Consider the following 24,038-nt stretch of genomic DNA (forward strand, 5'->3'; position numbering starts at 1 on the left):
ACATTTCCCTCATCTCCTTAAATTGAGGAAAAAAATTAAAATTCGTATAATTTATATAGACTTCTATCAAATATTTATTATTTTATCACCAGTTAACATCATTTTAAATGAGTTATAGTTAAATATAATTTGAACTGCTATATTGAATTCCTACAATTTATATAATGTAAAAAATATAATAATAAAAAGGCAATCTACATCATATTAATATTTGTTTTAGTGCATATTGTTCTCTTTGTTTGAAGTAGTAAATTGCCTCGTTAGGAATGCAAATCCTCTTGGAAGTTCTCTTTGCTTATTGAACTAAAAATAATTCTTAATTTTGATGTATACAAGATATGAAGTAAAATCATAATTTTTTTAATCTTTTATCGTATTATAAAGAATGACATTTCTTTCATCAAGTAGCTAATTGGTCCCACTATCGAAATACTTGCAAGACCAATTTGGATGTATTCCAGATTAGTTTATAAAAGATAGATTGGTATTCTTTTTATTCTAGAAAATTATATTAATATAGACGACACTTGCAACTTTTTAATGTATTCTCTTTTAAAATATATATTCAAATACAGTGGGGAAATAATATCATTGATATCAATTTTTTAATTTGATGTTTGTGTTTGACACTAATCGGAGGTTAAAATGAGTATTATAGCACGTAATCATTTTATGTTAATTGAAGCAACTTAAACAGGTTATAATTTGTAGCTTAATTTTATGTAAATTATTAAAATAAATTAATTGTAAATTTTGATCCCAATATCATTCTCTATCCATGATTAAATGGATATATTAATGATAATTTATTTATCAAAAAATTAACTGAGCACCGACAAATCACATTTTAAAAATGAGAATATTATATAAATATCTCAAATAAGTTCTAACTTACTAACCTCTAGCCATTAATCATAGACTTATCAACACTAGCCAAACACATATAAAAATTAAAAATTCAAATAAATAAGGTTCTTTCTCTCCAAGAATCACATGCAAAGATCCTCTTCCATATATTTTAAGCGTGATCAACAACATTAGATGCAAGATGAAAAGAAATAAGGTTCTTTCTAAGTAAAATGGGACTTTTTTCAATGGGTATGGTTGAAATTCATTGAAAACATATAGATTAGTCAATATACGATTTTTGAGGAAGATCAGAGGTGATTTGGACTGATTTGGCATCAAAAATTATAGTTAAAATCGAATTCAAAAAATTCTTCTGCGACACATGTATCACACATACAAATATATATATATGAATATACATGTGATACACCTTTTATACAAATATGATACATATGTGATACACAAATAATGCACAGTATGATACACATCTCATTTTTATCAGGTTTCATCTTCTATTTCGGATTTTCAATTCAAACCACCTCAAAACTCCGCCAAATCATCCCAAAACTAAGATTCAAACTCCTTAAAATGTACCCAATCTAATCTAATAACACCCACTAAAAAGAAAACATAAATTTAACACTTTTTGGCTACAAATAAGTAATTGCTAACATTTGGCTAATGTTAATAGGAGTAATATTTAATGAATTGGTCAATTTTTATAATAAGTAATTTCCCAATGAAATTGCAATATTGGGCCCGGGCCTTTCCTCATCTAGTGGTTATAGAAAATGAATGACCGGAAGAGGAGGAAAAAAAAATATAAATTCATATTCTGAAGCTTTAATTAGAAGCATAAGCAACAACAGGACTCCTAACTAGATGCACCCCCGTCATCCCACACCATACCTGATATCATAGAGTCAATTATCTCCGCCGTAACTGACACCACGAATGATTGCGTCTGCCCCAATGATCTGAACGAAAGAATTCTCGGTTCTACTCGAATGGTGTGTCCCTCAGGTGCTACCACAGTTGCCTCGTAAGTTGAAACGGGCGTACAAACGATGGTGACGATCCTATGAAATACTCGGGTGATCTTTGTGTTTTTCGAAGAAGAAATTGTGAAAGAAGGGTAGTTTAGATCCCAAACAGTTATATTGGTTTCAGAAGTACAAGAAGTCAGCCCCTGTAATAATCTGTAAATTCTTGGTACTGTATCCTTGACCACAGAAGAATTTTATGTAATCAATTTCTCCCATGTCATATACTAGACCGGGATGTGCAGCTTTTATTGGATTTATTTGACCAGATCCATATGCGAATTCTGCCTCAGTGTTTGCCCTGGAGCTCATAGGCGTTGCTGTACCCAAAAGGAAGAAATACAAAAGTTAAAGGAAGGTTATCTATTTTATTGAATGTTTTTTAATTTTGTATAATGTTTGGGTTCCACAAGACATGCACCCCAAAAGGTCAATTTACTGCAATTAGGCAAAATACATAAGGTGGCATCCGACCAAATCTCTGTTATATATTTTTTGTGGACGAAAATAATATTACACACTCAACCTTTTGAAAATGTATCTAAGACACACCGTTTTTTCTTGACCACTTTACCTAAATATGGGTAATGTCACATAACATTAACCATTTTTCTCAATTCTTCCCGATCTTTGTTTGGTTCGTAATATAAAATACCACTGGTAATAGTGTTAATTCACGATTGAAATTGATTTGACCCGGTACTAAGGTCAGTCTGACTAGGTGCACTTGTCCCCTCGGCCAAAGCTTTCATACGAAAATATCTAGCTTTATCTTGAGGGTGTAGCAATATGTGTCTAGTCAAACTTCCCGTCTCCCCCGACTTCCAACATATTTAAAAACTAACTCTTTGCCACAAGTTTATATTTAGCCCTATTTTTTTCTCTCTTAGTTGAGTAAAAAATGGTCAAATAGCATATGTTTCTGCCCGTTTAGAAGGTTGTCTAGAAAAGGTAGGGGCAGTAACATGAGGGTCAGACGGGGCATCATTTGGATTATTATTAGTTGGGTTAACTTCAGGAGCAGGACTAGTGGGTGTATCGTCATCCGGTTGCGTTTCATCAAAATATATTTCTTCATCATCATTTTCATCAATAGTTGGATTACCATAAAGAGCATTCATATATTCATGGTTTAATTGTTCACTGGGTGCAATATTATGGCAAAATTGACTCTCGGTAAATTGTAATAAACTATTATCGCTATCAAGAATAGGAGGTGTAGGACGGGTAACAAGTTTGCGTCGGGGAGCCGGGGGAAGTGGAGGAGGAATAGATTGGCCACTAGATTCACCATTCTTGGATTTTTCCTTATTTTTACTAAATATTTTTTTAAAGAATATGCCATCTTAATTAATCAAGCAATACAGAGTAAATAAAATAAAAAAACTATAATATTAAAACTTAAGAGTTGGAACGAGTTTACCGAATTGACGAATAACTTGTTGAAAATTAATTATCATTGAAGACTTGAAAACTTCAATTCACTAACTTTATAATTTTGCACAAATTGTAACAATAAAGTAAGCAATTATAGAAGAAAGTTAGAGAGAGATTGAGAGAGATTGATGATTTTGTGAGAAAAATAAAAAAATGAGGGGGTATTTATAGTTGAAAATAGGAAAAAAGTATAATTATAAAAAGTTTGGAGTTAAAACAAAATTGGGAGGGGGGAGGGGGGAGGATTAAATGGCTATTTTGACAGGTAAAACAACCATATTTTAAATGCCATAACGACTATAATGTGGCAGATGTTTTTTAAAAAAAATTAGTCGTTGGGCCCGGATAGGCCCGTTTAGGACCGCTTGAACCGGCCCACTTCCCAGCCGGTCCCGGTCTCGCAGGCCTCGCCTATGGGACCGACCCACTACCCAGCTACCTCCCCACGGTCCCGGTCTTATCCGGTTAGGACCGTTTAGGCCCACCGCCCATTTGGGCTTGCGGTCCTAGGTCGGGCCCGGTCCTAACCGGTTCACATGCCACCCTTAGGTTATAGACAAAAAGAAGGACTTGATTACTTTGACACTTACTCGCCAGTAACGAGGATAATATTTATTAGGGTGTTAGTGACACTGGCGGTCGTGTATGGTCTTGAAATCTATCAAATGGATGTTAAAACATCTTTATTAAATGGATAATTGGAGGAAGAGATTTACATGAAACAACCTGAGGGTTTTGTGATTTCGGTTAATGAAAAAAAAGTGTGGAAACTTGTTAAGTTGCTTTATGCACTTAAACAAACACCCAAATAATGGCATGCCAAATTTGACCAAATAATGTTGGCAAGTGGGTTCAAAATCAACAAGTGTGACAAATGTGTTTATATTAAAAATATTTCAGGTCATGAATTCATTGTTTGTTTATATGTTGATGACATGTTGATAATGAGCAAAGATATGGCAGACATAAATACTACTAAGTGCATGCTGGCTAGAAAATTCGACATGAAAGACTTAGGAGTTGCTGAAGTCATTATCACAGTCTCACTACATTGAAAAAGTACTTGAAAAGTTCAAGTATTTGGATTTCAAGATTTCCTAGACTCCAATTGACGTGAGTTATGCACTTCAAAAGAATGAAGGTTAAAGTGACTCAGAACTGGACTATGCAAGAGTATTGGGAAGTTTGATGTATATCATGAATTGTACGGGACCAGATATAGCATGTGCTATTAGCAAACTGAGTCGGTTTACAAGTAATCCCAATCAAATACATTAGATGGCAATGAAACGAGTTTTGGGGTATCTGAAATATACCCAAGACTATGCTCTACATTATAACAAATATCCCTCAGTGATTGGGGGATATAGTAATCCAAATTGGATCACCGGATCATCTAAAGTTAAATCCACTAGTGGATATATTTTCATAATTGTGGGCGGAGCAGTGTCATGAAAATCATCTAAACAAACGTGCATCACCTGTTCTACAATGGAATCTGAATTCATAGTTTTAGATAAGGCCGGTGAAGAAGCTGAATGGCTCCGGAATTTCTTGGAAGATATTTCATTTTGACTAAACCTTTGGCACCTATATGTATACATTGTGATAGTCAAGCGGCAATAGGCAGGGCAGGGAGCGTTATGTATAACAGAAAATCTCGTCACATACGACGGAGACACAATACCGTTAGACAACTACTCTCTAGTGGTGTTATCACGATTGACTACGTAAAGTCAAGAGATAACGTGTCGGATCCACTTACAAAAGGCCTATCTAGAGACACGGTTAAAAGATCATCGAAGGGAATGAGATTAAGGCCTAGGACAAGTCATCATGGCGGTAACTCTACCTAGCAGACTGGAGATCCCAAGAGCTAGGTTCAAAGAGATAAAATAAAGTTATAACTGACGGTTCAACATTGTCAAATAACTCAACCCATTCTCATGATGAAGACAATGTTCAGAAATCAGGGTAAAGCATTAAGGCTTTTTTATAAGTCAATAAAGGTTAAAGCTTTTCAATAATTTGCCAAGTCTGGTAGGAAATGACCAGATAGCGTGTCTATAGGATTAGACGTTTAGAAATCACCTATGTGAGTGTGAAGTGTAAGCCACTTCAAGGGAAATAAAAGTAAAAGTCCATTCTCTAACTCATGAAACTAGGCGGTGTTCATGGCTGAAACGAACACAATCGTGAGAACGATAGATGGTTAAGGGTTGATTGTATGACTTATGTTGTTTAGGTATACAACAAAGCTCGATGGTTCAAAGATATCAAATCTACCGATTGACCGAGTATATCCGATATAAGTTCACTATGGAAAGTTCAAAGGGAAACCTACTCATATTTCGATGCAATTAATCCTTGCATGTAAATCACACACTCGTCCGTGCATTCCTTTGTCTTATAGCCATTCCCCATTCATGTGGGGGATTATTGAGATTAAAGTTTGGTGAATGGGAAATGGAGGGAAGAAACTGAAGGGAAAGTGAGTTCCATTTTGCTTTGGAAAGAGCAAGTGTCCCTCATTAGTGGTGAAAACTCAAAAGAAAAGGGAATATGCTTATATTGAGAAAGCACTTCCCTTGGTGTTAAATGGGTTGTAAAGAAAGTAAGCCCCGCGCCGTCGTCGTCGTCGCTCGCTCGGATTCGGATTCGGTCAAAGATTGATTGATTAATCTTTTTGGAAAATATTTCTTTTAATTATTTAATAAATTAATTTAATTAATTAACGAAAATTCAACCCGGAATAACTCAGGACCCGCTACGCGACCCGGTCCGTTTCTTTCCCGAATTATTTTAAATTCTTTTCCCGGAATTTTTCAAACGAGAAACGTTTCCACCTGTTCCAACTACTATGGCTGTTTCTGAAAGGTTGTAAACTTTTCAGAAACAGTGCTAGAAAATGGCTATAAATATGTATTGATCCTAGAATCGTTCCTTACAAAATTTTCAGATTTTCTTCTCCTTCTTCTGCACAAAAGTTTCCAATGTGTTTTACAACCTTCAAGTGGTTCGCTGTATCATCGACGTTTTTGGTACCGATACTCTGGTGAGTTAAATCGTTATATCGTGGGAGGATAATATTCCAACACCTTGGGTACTTGAGGGGAATAATTTTCTTAAGGACACAGCGTGCATTCAGTGGCTTGATTTTATTCCGAAATATATTTTCAGATTCTGTTTCTGATTATATACATTTCTGCTATACTATTGTTTTTCCTGTTTCTGTTTTTTTCTTGTTACAGAAATATTGTTGTTTCTTTATATTATAGCATTGCAGTTTGACTAACATATTCCACTCTAAATACTGCTTAAATACCTAGATTCAGATCCATTATATCCTGCCTCAGTATTTGGAACGTCTCGACCATAAACTAGTGGGTAGTGAGTCTCGAGGTCAAAAGTGTTGATGGAGACCCCCTGCAAGAGAAGGTTAACCAAGTGTAAAGTCAAATTAGAAGACTGAATTCCACCTAATTAAGCTTGATTATATCATCCATTCATGCTTAATCACAGTTTACTAAGAGCATGTTTCGCCAAACTTTAAAAATATGTTTATTTTAAAAAATATTTTCTTTCTGTTAAAAAGGAAATTCGAATACTTTGAAGTAGTATGAATTAACAAGCCAAGTGAGGTTGACTCTAGGTCGTAAATTGAGTTTTCAAGTCACGATGGAAAATAAGTGGGAATATTATTGAACCTCCTCATGGGGTGGGATGGACCAAAAACAAAATATAAGTTTGTGTTCACCCAAAAAGCATTTTGTTAGTAGTATAAAAGTAGTTTATGTTTAAATTTCGACTATCTATTGTCCGAAGAAATGTTCAGATAATATTCACCTTCGCGATATTCTTAATTAGTAAATATGCAATACTATGATTCGTTATTTGATTAATCTCAATATTCATATTTTTATATATGAATATAACTTCTATTATTCATTTGTCAAAGTATTTTGAGGGTCAACACTAGTAATTAATTAGGAAATTTGGCACATATTTTGTGTAGAAACTATTGTGTGAACCCCCACGTGTTGAGCGATAAATGTGTTTAGGATGCATCATCGGTTATTTGGGGCATAACATCAAAAATTAAGCCCCATACATGAGCCTCGAGATATTTCGCAAGTACCCTGCTTAGGAGCAAACCCCGAGCAAGACCCAATAAACTTTTTAAAGCACTGATAGACAATAAGAGAACTCGTCTATTCTATGGGTAATTATAGCAAGATGTTAAGAAAATGTAATATATATTAAATATAAAAAATGGTATTTTTTACACAAAAAAATGACTTTTACAATTAAAAATATAGAGAAGTTTTCAACAGCAGATGTAAGTGTCGGAAAATATAGAGAAGTTTTAAAAATATTTTGTATCAAATGTAGTTGTTTTAAAAATATTTTGTATCAAATGTCATTGTTTTTAAAACATTTTGTATCAAATGTCATTTTTCTCTACAATATTTTTCTCTCTCACACCCCCTCCACGCACACATATAGTGTGTGTAGCAAAATTTGGCAAGATTTCTCACCTCATAGACTTCACCGTTTCCTAATTGCACGTCCGTGACAAATCTGCTGTCAATGGTACTCGCAGCAACAGAGAGAGACCAAGGGGACAGGTTGGTTACCGTTGCGGATCAGGTCCGGAATTGCCTGCAGAATCGGAGGTGAGGATTCCATTCTTCATAGAATGGAAAGCTCCAATGGCTATTGAATCTTCAAAGTATTCATAAGGTAAAGACCATCCTACTGAGAGTGAGATTATATCAACTACATCTGCAATTGCATCATCAAATGCTGCTAGGATATCAGCATCAGAATAACCATCAGACCAGCATATTTTATATACAGCTATCCTTGCAGAAGGTACTCCTCTAGCTGTTCCTTAGCCAAGACCGTACAAGCTTGCACTTCTAACGGAGCGCCCGGCTGCTGTTGATGCCGTGTGTGATCCATGACCTTCTGTGTCTCTTGGTGATTGGATGTCGCCTGGCGGAAATTCTCCATTGACTCGATAGTACTTGGCTCCGATGATTTTTCTTAAAAAGATCGATATATATTATGTTGTAAAGTAAGTAGCAGACATATATAGGTGTGACCATATATCTCATTCAAAATCTTACATCAGAGAGCATATTTTTATTAAGTTAATCATGTTCTCAATACGTTCCCTTACTTGCAAGCATGATTATGTTCCATTATGGTATTAGAGCACGTAAAGACCATGGATCAAGTCCCATCGTCACCCATATTTAATTACTAAATAAGAAATTTATCTTTGTGTTTGATTAGACGTGCTTATTGCAAGTGAATTTAGCTGAGGCCTGACAAATGCCCTTCCACTTGCTTGGGGGAGCAGCAAAATCTTCGTCATTGAAACTTTCTGATTCTGGCCAAATTCCAGTGTCTAGCATTCCTATAATAAGGTCGCTCTCCACATTTGTTCTACTTATAACTTCTTGAGGAAAACCCAGGAAATCCCATGACCTTATTGTATGCAGCTCCTTTCTACCATTTGGGAACACTGATACAACTGCCTCCATATCTGTGAATAAACAAAGTTGATTTAGACAATATGATTGGAAGGGTTGGTATTGTACGTAGTTAGTAAATTTCATAATATATAATAGTGATCGATTTGTTTGAACTGTACACATTCAATGTCAATCACATATATTTTTGTTTATCCGTAAAACGGTACAATTGAATTTATACGTGTTTGGTAGAAGTGAACTAATTTGATGCAGAAATAATGCAATAATTGAATAAATATACAATACTTAGCCTTAAAATGTAGATGAAACAGCAGAAATGACAGTTTTGGGAACAAGGTTTCCGAGCACAACAATGATGAGATCAAAAAGCGGAAAAGTAAGATTGTATTAAGCTTTGTATAGAATGCAGTGTAAGTTTAGCCAGAAAATTCGTGTGCTTTACAATGATAACTTAGCTCACTATTTATAACTATGTCTAGGGAAGGAGGTCCTAGGATCGTACCATCCTTTAATGTCAATTATGAGAGTCATTAATGAAGATGTAACGGTGAACATAAATGCCAAATTCTCTGTAACGGGCCGTCCCTCTTAATGCTGCAGAATATTCCTTATTAAATGCTACCGGGCGCAGAGCATTTAATGCACCTTTATAAACGTTATCCCTTCCGGTGACAAGCGGAATGGTTGCGTTCGGTCTTCAGCCATCGTCGTCTTGGGTTCCACGCGTCTTTCCCTTAGATGACCACATGTCATATCATATTTCACCCTATACAGATAGTCCCCCTGCTTTCCAGTGACCTAACTTTGTGTTACCGAAAAGTTGGTAGAAATACTTTTTTGGCGGAAATTACTATAACTCTCTCTGAAGGCTTCTGATGGTTGATTAGACGCACGTCTCTCCGTATTTAATGCCCCGAACACGCGTCATCCCACGATTCAGCACAACTTTTGCTGATTATCGAGGTAATCATGGCCATGAATTTAGCCGCCAAAATTTTACTTATACGCATCATTCTTTTCCTTTGCACTTTATAATTTCTCGAGCTTCTGATTTGCATCTTTGTTCTCCATCCTTTCTCTAATTCTCTTCAAACAAAAAACTTTTCCTTCTTCTTATTCAATGGCTTCTTCCTCCAAGCGTACCGGTTCTTCAAAGAATAAGAACAAAGCCGAGGACTCTACTCCTCTAACGGTGGGTTCCATCATCCCAAGAAGACTCAGTACCACAAAGGACTTTGAAGAGAAATTCCCTACTGCTAACCCTCGTACATGGGTTGTTAGTAGGTACCCTTCTTCTATTCGTCCTCCCAATATTCCTGTTGTGAAGGAAGAAAGTCGCTGCCATGAGTTAGATATCATTGCTCCTCATCTATCGAAGCGAGTGACCCTTCCCAAGGAAGGTTTTACATACTTTTACACGTATCTCTTTACTTTGGGTGCGTTTTCTTTGAGTGGAGAGCTTGATTCCGTGATTGCGGAGTTTTGCCTTCGCTACCAGGTATGTTTGGCATAGGTAAGTCCTTCAGTGTGGAGGATGGTCGCCTGCCTTTGACGCTTGTGCCAGGAGACTGCAGAATAGCTAACATTAGCTCGTATAATGAATCTCTATTCTCCCAAATTTTCCGTGGGGGTATGATAAACCTCTGCAAACGTGGTCACCATGCTCTGTTGACTAGCATGGATGATGATAATGACCGTGGGTGGATAGAACGGTTCCATGAAGTTGCCACCAATAATATCATCCCGACAATGGCTTCATCCTTTCCGGCCGCTTGGAACCACACTCGTAAGATCTTTATTTAATATATTTTCTTTCACTAAATATACTTTTATGGCCCTATCGACTCTTCACCCGTTGCATGTTTCAGCAACTCTATGGATCCCACCGGTGGTTAAAAGAACTGGCCCTTAAATACGGGTGGAAGGCCAAAAATTATGGTAATTTTAACTTACCTTGCTTCCATTTTTTTTGTATATGGAGAACTTGGTCAAACCCTTCTGACTTATTCACGAAATTAGGTCTACCTGTGGGCTCTGTTGTTGTCCCTAAGGAGGACGTCTTGGCTGACCCTGCTGATGCAGCAAGGCTGCTTCAGGAGGCACTTACTCGAACAGGTATCTCCGGGCCTGTTTCGGGCGCAAACATTCCTTTACGGAGTCCCCTGCCAAAGGATAAACAACCGAAGAGAAGACGTTCCTCCGCGGCCGGGGAAAAGAATAAGAGGGCAAAGACTTATGCCCTCGAGTTATCTCCAGTGACAATGGTGACTAGTCCTCCTTCTGGGCCGGTCATAAACATCGTGATGATTGATGATGATGAAGAAGCTAGTGATGATGGAGCTTCTATACATAGAAGACAACGATCCTCATCATATCAACATGATGCCCGACCTGTTGAGAGAGTTACACCAACTGAGGATGATGCCTTGACACTTTGGGGAGAGTTTAATTTGGTAGATAATGTCAACTCCCATTTTCGGGCCCTAATTGTTGTGTCCGGTACTGCGGGGCTGAGTACCGGGTCCTTGTCGTGTTTGGTTGGCGAGCATCCAACATCCAGCACTGTATTTGATGCAGCTGCTTCCCACTCTTCAACTCCATCAGCTTCATCTCCATCTTCCACAATACCGGCAACTGCTACATCACTTCCATCTTTATCCACTCTTCCACCAGCAATTGCTACATCGCCTCCACTGGCCGCACCTGACCATGAAGAAGGTGTTCCTTTTCCACAGTCCCCAGTTCATGGGAATTTGGGGCAAAATTATGCTGCCCCTTATGAAGATCCACAAAGGAAGAGGAATGTTACTCTTTCGGTCTCTACCAGATGCAACTTGCTATCTCGGCCGGTGGAGCTTGCTAATTATCTGAAGCCTTTAGCTTCAGAGAAAGACTGGAAAAAGATTCAGGCACTCTCAGGAGAGTGTTTTTTGAACAACGCCGCAGCGGTACGTTCCTTTCTTCTTTTATTACTTCTTCTATTTTTGGGTGTAAGCATATCCTGAATTTTACCCTTCTTACTTTGTAGGCCAACTTTCTTGCTTTCGAGGGCTTCAGAGGTTGATTCATGAAAAGAAAGAGATTACTTCCGCATGGGATCAGCTTTTGACAAAGCAGGAGCAACATGTCGCTTGCCTTTCGGAACTAGAAGCCAAAGCTGCTGAGGTTGTTGTATTGGAAGCTCTTTTGCGGAAAAGTGAGCAAGAAGTGGTAACCCTTAGCCCAGAAATTGGTCCGCTGAGGGTTAGATTTGACGAAGCCAAAGCCAGGGTTGAAGTCTATAACGTCGTTCTTGCTGCAACCGATCGTGAGGCTACCTCCGCTGAAAGAGTGATTAACTTTGAGGCAGCCTTGAACTCCAAAATTGAAGAGCTTGTTGCTGTCTGGGCAAAACACGCCCAGCTAGAAGAGAAGTACAGGAAAACTATCGAGCATAATAGGCTCTTTAGTTTAACTGTCTGCGACCTTGATGTCAACCTCAAATCTGCTAGGTCCGCCCGGGAAAACCTTTCTGCCGAGGTAACCCAACTCAAAGAAGAACTCAAGTGCCGAGAGGCTTCTCTCGTTGTTAAAAAAACTTGTGCCATGTACATCATGAGGAGAAAAACCTTGAAAGAGGCCAAAGCTGGTGTCATTGACTTTGATGTCGAAATTGCTAAGGCAGGCGAGCTTGAGTTAGCTGCTAAAAGTGGACTCCCATCGAGGTCTGATGTACCTGGCCCTTCTAGTTTTGGTTTCGAGTTTTCGGGAACTACAGAAGAATCGGAAGATTATGATGCCGAAGGCCAAACTGATGAAAATGTTGAGCCATCGGTGGACCCACCTACTTCTCCCGGGGATGCGGACACTTCTCTTCCTCCTGGTTCTGGAGACACTGCACTTTAGCTTTTCTTTTCATTTTCCCATTTTGTACTTTTACCATTTTGGCACGTTCTTGTAAATAAAGACATATTTTTGCTCAAGTATTGTTTGAGTCTTACTTTCGTTTGAATATCCATGCAAGTCTTTAACCTTTGCATTTTCTTAAGAATTTTGCGTACGTTTTTCTATTCGCGCTTTATTATTTGTAGCTTCGGATGCATTTTCCTCGAAGCACTTTGGTTCCGAGCATTATCCCTTTTACGTGAGGGTTTCTATAAGTATTTTCGCAAGTTTACATTTTACGTCCTTTAGTGTATGTCGTCAGGTGCATTTTTCCTCGAAGGCATTTTGATTTCGAGCACAAATTCTTTCGAAACCAACCCTTTAACGTGAGGGTTTTTATAAGAGAGGGCCCTCTTATGTTTACGGTGCTCTTGAAGAGGACGTCTCCTATTCATTATAGCACTAACATTTGAAGTACTTTTTTAACTTTCAAATGACAAAGTTAGTTCATCGTTCAAACAAGAAACAAGATAAAAATAAAAGAATTTCATTTCATATAATTCCTTCTATTTTCAAAAGTACACAAGCATTTATTATAATAAGAAATTGCCATTACTTGTGGCTAGCATTTATTATGCTAAAAAAGAAATTGTCATTACTTGTGGCTATCTTGTACAACTTGTTTCTACGAGACTGGCTGCGCAGTCCACGGTCTCGATGATGCATTTGGTTTTCAGATTTTCGTTTCTCGGTTGATATGGCAGTCAATGTTGCCGTATCCTCATATCACCCCCAGTGTTCGAATGTGAAAAATGCAAATTGGAACACTGGAAGTCTTGTGCCTTCAAATATTCCACCAATGAATTGCTAGATAATCCTTAACTCGGCAACATACCTTACTTTCCCTTAGGAATCCATGCTATCGAGCGAAAGAATATCTAACAATCCTCTAGTGGTTTGTGCTCGTGAACGGCCGGGTAACCTCTGTTCGGTAGCAAAATTAACTTCCCAGTGGGAATTTGCTATCGAACCAAAGATTATCTAACCGTCCCCGAGTGGAAGCTTGTTTGTTTTCCTTGCTATCAAATGTCTTATTGCCGTTGTCTTCATATTATGCTTTCTATCGCTGCCTCATTAAAAACCTTGCCAGAAAAACCCAATTCGGACAAAACCTGAATGAAGGGAAAAAGAGTGCAGCACATACTTTCCACTTGAATAACGTTCATCAGTAATAATATCTTTTGAGGTGTGCCATGTTCCAGTTTCTAGACAACTTGTCTCCATTCTGGTTCTCCAACTCGTATGAACCTTTCCCAGTGATATCTGAAATTCGGTAGGGACCTTTCCACGTTAGACCTAGCTTCCCCGCGTTGAGCTCTCGGGTATTTTGGGTTACTTTCCTTAGAACCAAATCTCCTACCTTGAAATAACGGAGGTTGGCTCTTCGATTATAATATCGCTCCATTCTTTGCTTTTGAGCTGCCATTCTTACACGTGCCAAGTCCTTGCATTCCTCGAGCAGTTCCAAGTTGATTAACATTGCTTCGTTGTTTGATTCTTCATTTGCCCAAAAAATCTCAAAGTGGGTTCACCCACTTCCACTGGGATTAGGGCTTCAGCACCGTACACAAGGGAAAAAAGAGTTTCTCCTGTGCTTGATTTGGCCGTTATTCGGTAGGCCCATAGAACTCCGGTAAATTTTTCGGGCAATTTGCCTTTTACTGCTTCCAACCTTTTCTTGTGGTTTTGAATAATTACTCTGTTTGTTGACTCCGCTTGACCATTTGCGCTCGGATGATAAGGAGAAGACGTGATCCTTTTTATGTTCAAATCTTCAAGGAACTTTGTAACTTATGCACCGATAAACTGTGGCCCATTGTCGCATGCTATCTCTTTTGGTATTCTGAACCTGCAAATTATATTTTCCCATAGCAAATCGACCACTTCGCGTTCTCCAATCTTCTGATAAGGACCTGCTTCCACCCATTTAGAAAAATAGTCAGTCAGAATTAAAAGAAACCTTACCTTTTTGGGAGTCGGTGGCAGCGGTCCGACGATGTCCATCCCCCATTTCATGAATAACCCTGGGGACAAAACCGAATGTAAGGGTTCTGCCGGTTGGTGTACTAGTGGTGCATAGCGTTGGCACTTATCATATTTTCGTACGAAGTCTTTGGCTTCTTGTTCCATACGAGGCCAATAATATCCTGCCCGTACCAACTTAAGCACCAAAGAATCTGCGCTAGAGTGATTGCCGCATATCACTTCGTGGACTTCTCTCATGACATAATTAGCTTCTGACGCTCCTAAGCACTAGGCTAGCGGGCCTTGGAAGGATTTTCTATACAATTGGCCTCTCTTGAAGCTATAATGTGCAGCTTTGGCGCCTAACACCCGTGATGCTTTGGGGTCTTCGGGAAACTTCCCGTGCTCGAGATAGTCGATTATTTCATTTCTCCAGTCCCAGACCAGACTAATCGAATTTATCTCATAGTAACCATCCGTATCCAGGACTGAGTTCATCAGTTGTACTACCGTCCCGGACTCCGATCCTTTTATTTTCGTCGATGATCCTAAGTTTGCTAATGCATCCACTTCTGTGTTATTCTCCCTCAGGATATGAGTAATTGACCACTCCCGGAATCGTGCCAAAATAGCATGGACCTTTACCACGTATTGTTGTATACGTTCTTCTTTGGTATCAAAGATCTCGTAGACCTGATTTACTACCAGTTGCGAGTCACATTTGATTTTGATAACCTCAAAATCAAGTCCCCTGGCCAATTCGAGCCCTGCAATCAAAGCTTCATACTCTGCTTCATTGTTAGTTAAAGGGATCGTTCTGATGGCTTGCCTTAAGGTTTCCCCTGAAGGTGTGATTAAGACTATTCCGAGTCCGGACCCTTTTACGTTGGAAGCTCTATCCGTAAATAAGGCCCAAACACCTGATGTCGATTCCGACACCATTACTGCCTCTTTGGTTGCCAGACTGAAATCGTCCACGAAGTCAGCCAAGACTTGCTATTTAATTACAGTCCTTGGTTTATATTTTATGTCGAACTCACTCATTTCGACGGCCCATTTGGTCAATCTTCCCGAGAGCTCGGGTTTATGGAGGATGTTCTGCAAAGGGAAAGTAGTCACCACAACTATCGGGTGGCATTGGAAGTAGGGCCTCAGCCTTCGAGCGGTGACTACGAGCGCTAAGGCCAGTTTTTCCAAATGTGGGTAGCGAGTTTCTGTTCTCATTAAAATTTTGCTAACGTAATAAATGAAAAATTGTGTACCTTCGTCCTCCCGGACTAAAACCGCACTTACCGCAACTTCTAAAACCGCGAGGTAGACTAGCAATGTTTCACCTTCTTTTGGTTTTGAGAGCAATGGAGGGCTTGATAAATACTTCTTCAGGTCCCTCAAAGCCTTCTGGCACTCCAGTATCCATTCAAAATTATTTTTCTTTTTAAGCAGTGTGAAGAAGCGATGACATTTTTCCGACGACCGGGAAATGAACCTGCTCAAAGCTGCTAATATTCTTGTGGGCCTTTGGACTTCCTTTACGTTCAGCAATTGATCCGGGATATCCTCTATGGCCTTGATTTTGTCAGGGTTTACCTCAATTCCCCTTTGTGAGACCAGAAATCCCAAAAATGTACCAGAACTGACCTCGAATGCGCACTTCTCGGGATTACGTTTCATGTTATGCTTCCTCAGGATGTCGAATGTTTCTTGCAAATTCTTAAGGTGGTCACCTGCATTCAAAGACTTTCATATCATATATATAAACTTCCATAGTCTTTCCTATTTTCTTTTCAAACATCTTATTTACGAGCCATTGATAAGTGGCTCTGGCGTTTTTCAACCTGAAGGGCATCACATTATAACAATATGTACCGAAATTTGTTATTACGAAGTCTATTCCTGATCTTCCGGGTTCATCTTGATTTGGTTGTACCCGGAATAAGAATCGAGGAAACTCATTAACTCGTGCCCGACTGTGGCATCAATCATTTGATCGATATTTGGCACTGGGAACGAGTCTTTCGGGCATGCCTTATTAAGGTCTTTATAGTCTACACACATGCGAAATTTATTGTTCTTATTAGGAACTACTGCTACTTTGGCTAGCCAGTCCGGATATCTTACCTCTCGGATCGAACCGATATTAAGCAAGCGGGTTACCTCTTCTTTGATGAATTTATTCCCGGCCTCGGCAATATGGCATTTCTTTTGTCTTACCGGAGGTACGTTGGGATCCAAAATCAGCTTGTGCATGACTACTTTCGTCGGGATACTTGTCATATCGTCGTGCAACCATGCAAAACAATCAGCATTAAATTTAAGGAATTCAATAAAACCATACCTGAGCTCCGGGTGCAGTCGTGTCCCCAAATGGAATTTTCTTTCTAAGAATTCTTCGAACAATGCAACTTGCTCCAGTTCCTCTGCCATGAACTTCTTTGCGTCCGTCTCTTCTGGAACTTGGAAATATCTCGGCACCTGATAATGTTCTAATGACTCTGCTCCCGGGCTAACTTCTTTTAGCTAGGGAGTAGGCACTGGTTCCTGTAATTGCTATGTCGTGTGCTCCTTCCCTTTGCTACTGGAAACCAAAATTGCATTCATCTCTCTTGCTGTCAGTTGATCACCTCTTATCTGCTTGATTCCTTCGGGCGTAGGAAACTTCAACAATTGGTGATATGTTGAGGGTACAACTTTCATGTCGTGTAACCATGGCCTTCCCATGATGATATTGCATCCCATGTCACAATTTACTACTTTGAAGAGAGTTGTTTTCATTACTCCTTTAGCATTCATGAGCAGAAAAATCTCTCCCCGGGTCGTCACGCTCGCAAGGTTGAATCCAGCGAGGAGCTTTGTTGCCAGAATAATGCTTCCGATGAGTTTAACTTGCTCCAATACTCTCCATTGTATGATATTAGCCGAACTTTCTAGATCTTCTAGAACACGTTTAATCTTAAAATCTAACACATTTAAAGAAATTACAAGTGTATCATTTTGTGGTAACAACAATCCGTCTGCGTCCTCCTCCGTGAAAGTGATATCGTCTTCCCGGAGTCTTTTACTATGAGTTATTGATACTTTCGTCTTCTTCGCTGCCAAAAAGGTGACCTCGTTAATCTCATTCTCTTAATAGATCATATTGATCATTTGGCGTGGGGGTTCTTCTCCTGCTTTCGAAGGTTCCGCGTTGTCTCTGTTGCGACCATAATTGTTCTTAGCTCGGTCGCTCAAGAATTCTCTGAGGTGACCATTCTTTAATAGTGTTGCCACCTCTTCCCGGAGGTGTCGACAGTCCCCTGTTCGGTGGCCGTTCGTTCTATGGTATTCACACCATAAGTTGGAATCCCTCTGGATGGAATTAGATCTCATAGGTCTCGGGAATCATGCCTCTTTAATATTTCTCATGGTTGACACTAACTCCACTATACTGACGTTGAAGTTATATTCCGATAACTTACGGTAAGAAGGATCCCGAGACCCCGACGTCTCTTTATCCTGAAGTGATCTATTGTTTCGACCACGATCGGTCCCTCTGTCAATAGTGAACTTGTTTGCTGCCCAGAAGCTTCTGCCACGGCCTTCGGTCTGCTCGTAAGGCAAAATCCGGCCACTCGAAGTCCGTCTGTCCGCGTCGTAGTCATCCTTTGATTTTTCTCTACTCTTCTCCCGTCCTTTGGCCGATGATGTAGAACCGCCCTGGTCATCTTCGATTCTTATCTTTGACTCGTACCGGTTATGGACATCTGTCCAAGTTGTTGCTTGAAACTCAAGCAGGCTCTCCTTTAGCTTCCGGGAAGCGTTTGAGCTTCTCGGATTCAATCCTTTAGTGAATTCTTCAGCTACCCATTCATCCGGGATAGCCGGGAGTAACATTCTTTCTTTCTGGAATCGGATAACGAACTCTCGTAATAATTCGGATTCTCCCTGTGCGACCCTGAATATGTCAGCCTTCCGGGCTTGTACTTTTCTGGCCCCAACATGAGCCTTGATGAAAGAATTCGCGAGCATCTCAAAGGAACCTATGGAATGCTAGGGTATTAATGAATGCCACGTTAGAGCTCCCCTCGTGAGAGTTTCTCCAAATTTCTTTAGCAACACATATTCATTTTTGTGAGGAGCTAAATCATTTCCTTTTACCGCCGTTGTGTAGGTGGTAATATGCTCCTGTGGATCTGAAGTCTCATCATACTTTGGTACTTCAGGCATTTTGAACTGCTTTGAGATTAGTTCTGGTGGTGCACTCGGCTTGTACGATAATTGAGTATACTTCTTCGAGTCCGGACCTTTCAATACTGGTGGCGTGCCCGAAATTTGGTCCATGCGGGCATTTACTTCCCTCATAAATCGTAAAAGTTCATTCTTGAACGGGTCATTCTCGTTGTTGAGACCGGATCCGTTCCCCCCAGCCCCGTCGGAGCCAACTTCATCCTTGAGAGTATTGTTGTTGACTCTCTGCGTTATTTGGTTTGCGGGAACATCAGGAGAAATTTGATCTCGTCTGTTTGCATTATTCGAAGCCCCCCGATAGTGCCTGCTTCAGTTACGTCATAACCTTATTCTGCCGCGTGAGATGATCTAGAATGATCACCTGTTGCTCTTGCAGGACCCTCACCGCATCCAAGACATGCTCCTCATCAGCATCATCGGGAGTTGTCTGCCGAACCTGTCGAGGGTACTACCTATCATGCACCGGTGTGGCGTCATTCCCCTCATTGCAGGTGTCACTGATTGAATCCTCGAAATGAGGCTAATCCCCTCGAATTTCAGGGTTGTGCGTGTTATTAACAGTGTTATCTTCCATTTTTTGTGAATTTTTCTAAGACAAAATAATCAAATCACGTTAGTAAAAAAGGCAAGGATCAATTTAATTGCACAACTGTCTTGGCCACACGGTGGGCGTCAAACTATTTACCCATAAAACGGTACAGTTGAATTTATACGTAGTTTCTAGACAAGTGAGCTAATTTGATCCTAAAATATTATAATAATTGAAGAAATGTACAATACTTAGTCTTAAAATGTAGATGAAACAGCAGAAATGACAGTTCTGGGAACAAGGTTTCTGGGCACAATAATGATGAAATCAAAAAGCGAAAAAGTAAGATTGTATTAAGCTTTGTATAGAATGCAGTATAAGTTTAGCCAGAAAATTTGTGTGCTTTACAATGATAACTGGGCTCACTATTTATAGCTGTGTCTAGGGAAGGAGGTCCTAGGATCGTGCCCTCCTTTAATGTCAATTATGAGGGTCATTGACGAAGATGTAACGGTGAACATAAATGCCATATTTTCTGTAACGGGCCGTCGTTCTTAATACTGCAGAATATTCCTTATTAAATGCTACCGGACGCAGAGCATTTAATACACATTTATGAACGTAATCCCTTTCGGTAACAAGCGGCATAACTGCGTTTGGTCTTCGACCATCCCCGTCTTAGGTTCCACGTGTCTTTCCCTTAGATGACTACATGTCATATCATATTTCACCCTATACAATTTTATACGTGACTTTTCATGAAAGGTTGAAAGACGACACTTCGTATTGATAGGATCAGTCATGAATGGATCAGTCCTCGACATTGCTGGTTTCAGAATTTTGTTTGAAAGAACACTTGCCATTAACTGGTAGCAAATTATGAATAATTCAATAAATAAAGCAATTCATTAGCACCTCAAAAAGTCTTACCAATTAATTTCATATTCAATTTCTTCTTTCTACCAACCAAATTTCCCGATTACATCGAAATATTTTGCAAACAGTAATTAAGTTATAAGGTTGACAAAATAAAGAACCTTTTACTATACAGTTCTCTATAATTAAGTGTTCACTTACTCTATATTGACTTACTTGTGATTCTGTTCTTCTCTTCCTCGGACAGTTTGGCAGCAAATCCATTGATCAACTCCTTTTATAGCTGTACATCAAACATTCTGAAGCTCTACCATTGCTGAATGCATGTAATTAAAACCACAGTTTGATGAGTTTCGATTTCATTTTTACTGTAGGGCTTCCCCTTTCCAATTAATCATTAAAGTATAGCTATGAAAAGAACGAAAAAGGGACAAAATTGCCCCTAAACTATGCGTTATGGAACACATATGTCCTCTGTTTAAAATCGGGGCCGTTTATATCCTTCCTGTTAATGAAAAGGCCCAAAAATACCCTTATTGGCTAACGACTCTCACTTAAAAATTAATTTGGATTTAATTAGCCTTATTAGCATAGAATTGAGACACGTGTCCTAATTAAAATCCCCTAACCCCCAACCAGGGCCCATTTGTTTTACCCACTCCCCTACCTAGTGAACAAAATCAGATCCCCTCATCAGCAAGGCCTCTTCTAAAGCCGTCTCATCTTCTCCAAAAAATTTGGCTAGGTTTCTGATGGGGACATCAATTACAGTTACTTTCCAAATTCAAGTTTAGAATTAATTTTAGGTTTTAGTTTTCGGTTCAATTTCAAAACCAAAGAAGAACGAATGAGTGAGTGTTTGAGTAACATTTCTTGCAGGTCAAAAAGGAGATGTCGATGTGGAGAAGTTGCGCACCATTTCACAGCTTATACACCACCGAATGCCGGAAGACGTTTTTACAAGTGATCGAAGCCAGAGCTAAGTAGAGGGAAATTGTCAAAAAGCAATTAAAATTGATTGTGGTGTCTATGTGTTGCTGCGTGTCTTTCATGGCAGCTTGGGCTATAAAATGACCATCTTTTCATTTTTAAGTTTACGTAATTTTCTTTACAACTTATGTAATCCTGAAGAAGAGTGATTTTGATTGTAATCAGTTTATAACTTTATATTAAACCTAAGATTTCCTTGTATTGTTGGGAATAAAATACCATTTTCTTGAAATTGGTACTTCAATATTGTATTATTGGATTTTATCTTGTTAACCAATAAACAAGTAACATAAAGATATGGATAAAAGAATCTGCACCTTTGCAACATAAACAAAAAACAGCACGTCTAACTAATAAAAATTTGCACTTTTAACTGATATGCACATTTAATTGAATTGGTAAACCTTTTTGACCCCTAAAGTTGAAGTGGGAAGCTTATTTCTTTATCTTGTCCAAGGAAGTAGATAAACCTGTCTTCTAGCAAGCAATATATTTATAGTAGAGCTAATTACTACAACACCAGCTAGAATATAAAGACATGGGTTCACAAGCACAGGGTGAACCATTAAGCTATTTGCTATTCTATTTTCTCATCTCAAGTAGCTCTAAAATATGACTTTCACATTGACAAAACTCTGCACTTTCGGCGACAATCACATTCACAAAAATCTGCACTTCTTAGGATATTCATAAACTACATAACTAATGACATTCATAAACTGCATTTACTAGCATTCATAACCAATATTACTACTGGTTAGTACCTTAACTAACCACAAAAAGTTAGTTAAGACTTTAACTAACCATAAAAATATTGTTAAAACCACCATAACATTCAGGTGTTTACCTAACCATAAAAACTAATTGTCTAACACAACCCAACCACAAAAACTAATTGGTTTAACCCAACAACTTTGAACAAAAACTAATTATCGGTCAGAACCTTTCTTCGAATGGAATCTCCTCTTATTTGAAACCCTAGTAGCAACGCAATTTTGGGGGGAAATAAGAAAGAGGAGGTTAGGTTGTGTCATACAAATGAGGAGGATTTGATTATGTTCCCTAGGTTAAAAGGTAGTAAAAAACAAGAGGGGAGTGGGTAAAACAGATGGGCCCTGGTTGGGGATTTGGGGGATTTTAATTAGGAAGCGTGTCGCAATTCTATGCTAATAAGGCTAATTAAATTCAAATTAATTTTTCAGTGAGAGCCGTTAGCCAATAAGGGCATTTTTAGGCCTTTTCATTAACGGGAATGGTATAAATGGCCCCAACTTTAAACAGAGGGAAAATGTATTCCATAATGCATAGTTCAGGGGTAATTTTGACCATTTTTGTAAAAACAATAGAGGAAAAGGAAAAAGAAATCGAAGAATTTGGGAAGATGCCAAAGCAAACTGGAGTAATCGTGGCATTATACGTAAGTCATGGGCTAAATTTCCAAATGAACACTCACTTAATTTGTTCAAATAAGCAACTTAAAAAGTATTTCTTTAAAAGGAAGAAATGGACAGTCTTTAATTCTAAATAAATTTATTCTATAAGGTAACGATTTATCCAACACAACTAATGATCTAATTTTTTGCAGGACCACTGACCTCCCAAAAGCCTCTTGTAGAATGCTAGTGTGCATAGATGTAGCAGAAAGATCACCCTTTGGACTGTCGCTCATGTACACAATGTACTCCTCTACCTTAAACATGATTAGTAGATACTAAGGGTGGCATGTGGGCCGGTTAGGACCGGGGCCGGTCAGGACCGCAAGCTCAAATGGACGGTGAGCCTAAACAGTCCTAACCGGATAGGACCGGGACCATGGGGAGGTGGGCTGGGTAGTGGGCCGGTCCCATAGGCGAGGCTCGTGAGACCGGGACCGGTTAGGACCGGGATCGGCTGGAAAGTGGGCCGGTTCAAGCGGTCCTAAATGGGCCTCTTCGGGCCCAACGGCTAATTTTTTAAAAAAGAAATCTGCCACATTATAGCCGTTATGGCATTTAAAATATAGCCGTTTTACCTGCCAAAATATTGGCTATTTATAAAATAGCCATTTAACCCCCCTCTAACTTTGTTTTAACTCCAAATTTTTTATAATTACACTCTTTCCCTATTTTCAACTATAAATACTCCCTCATTCTTTCATTTTTCTCACAAAATCATCAATCTCTCTCAATCTCTCTCTAATTTTCTTCTATAATTGCTTACTTTATTGTTACAATTTGTGCAAAATTATGAAGTTGGTGAATTGAAGTCTTCAAGTCTTCAACGATAATTAATTTTCAACAAGTTGTTCGTCAATTCGGTAAACTCGTTCCAACTCTTAAGTTTTAATATTATAGTTTTGTTTATTTTATTTACTTTGTATTGCTTGATTAATTAAGATGGCTTATTCCTTAAAAATAATATTTAGTAAAAATAAGGAAAAATCCAAGAGTGGTAAATCTAGTGGCCAATCTATTCCTCCTCCACTTCTCCCGGCTCCCAGACCCAAACCTGTTACCCGTCCTACACCTCCTATTCTTGATAGTGATAATAGTTTATTACAATTTACCGAGAGTAAATTTTGCCATAATATTATACCCGGTGAACAATTAAACCATGAATATATGAATGCTCTTTATGGTAATCCAACTATTAATGAAAATGATGATGAAGAAATAGATTTTAATGAAACGCAACCGGATGACGATACACCCACTAGTC

The 24,038-nt window shown here is 38.8% G+C and overlaps 1 long non-coding RNA gene and 1 pseudogene across 1 annotated transcript; one reads left to right on the forward strand and one right to left on the reverse strand.

The window, feature by feature from the left end:
- Positions 1-1,107: 1,107 nt before the first annotated feature.
- Positions 1,108-8,881, reverse strand: LOC107816310 (cucumisin-like; annotated as a pseudogene).
- A 12,159-nt stretch (positions 8,882-21,040) lies between these two features.
- LOC142168403 (uncharacterized) lies at positions 21,041-21,573 on the forward strand. Its single transcript, XR_012698271.1, has 2 exons — positions 21,041-21,121; positions 21,231-21,573. It is a non-coding gene; the product is annotated as an uncharacterized LOC142168403 (long non-coding RNA).
- Positions 21,574-24,038: the final 2,465 nt, after the last annotated feature.

The sequence above is a fragment of the Nicotiana tabacum genome, chromosome 13, assembly GCF_000715075.1.
Source record: "Nicotiana tabacum cultivar K326 chromosome 13, ASM71507v2, whole genome shotgun sequence".
Classification (NCBI taxonomy): domain Eukaryota; kingdom Viridiplantae; phylum Streptophyta; class Magnoliopsida; order Solanales; family Solanaceae; genus Nicotiana; species Nicotiana tabacum.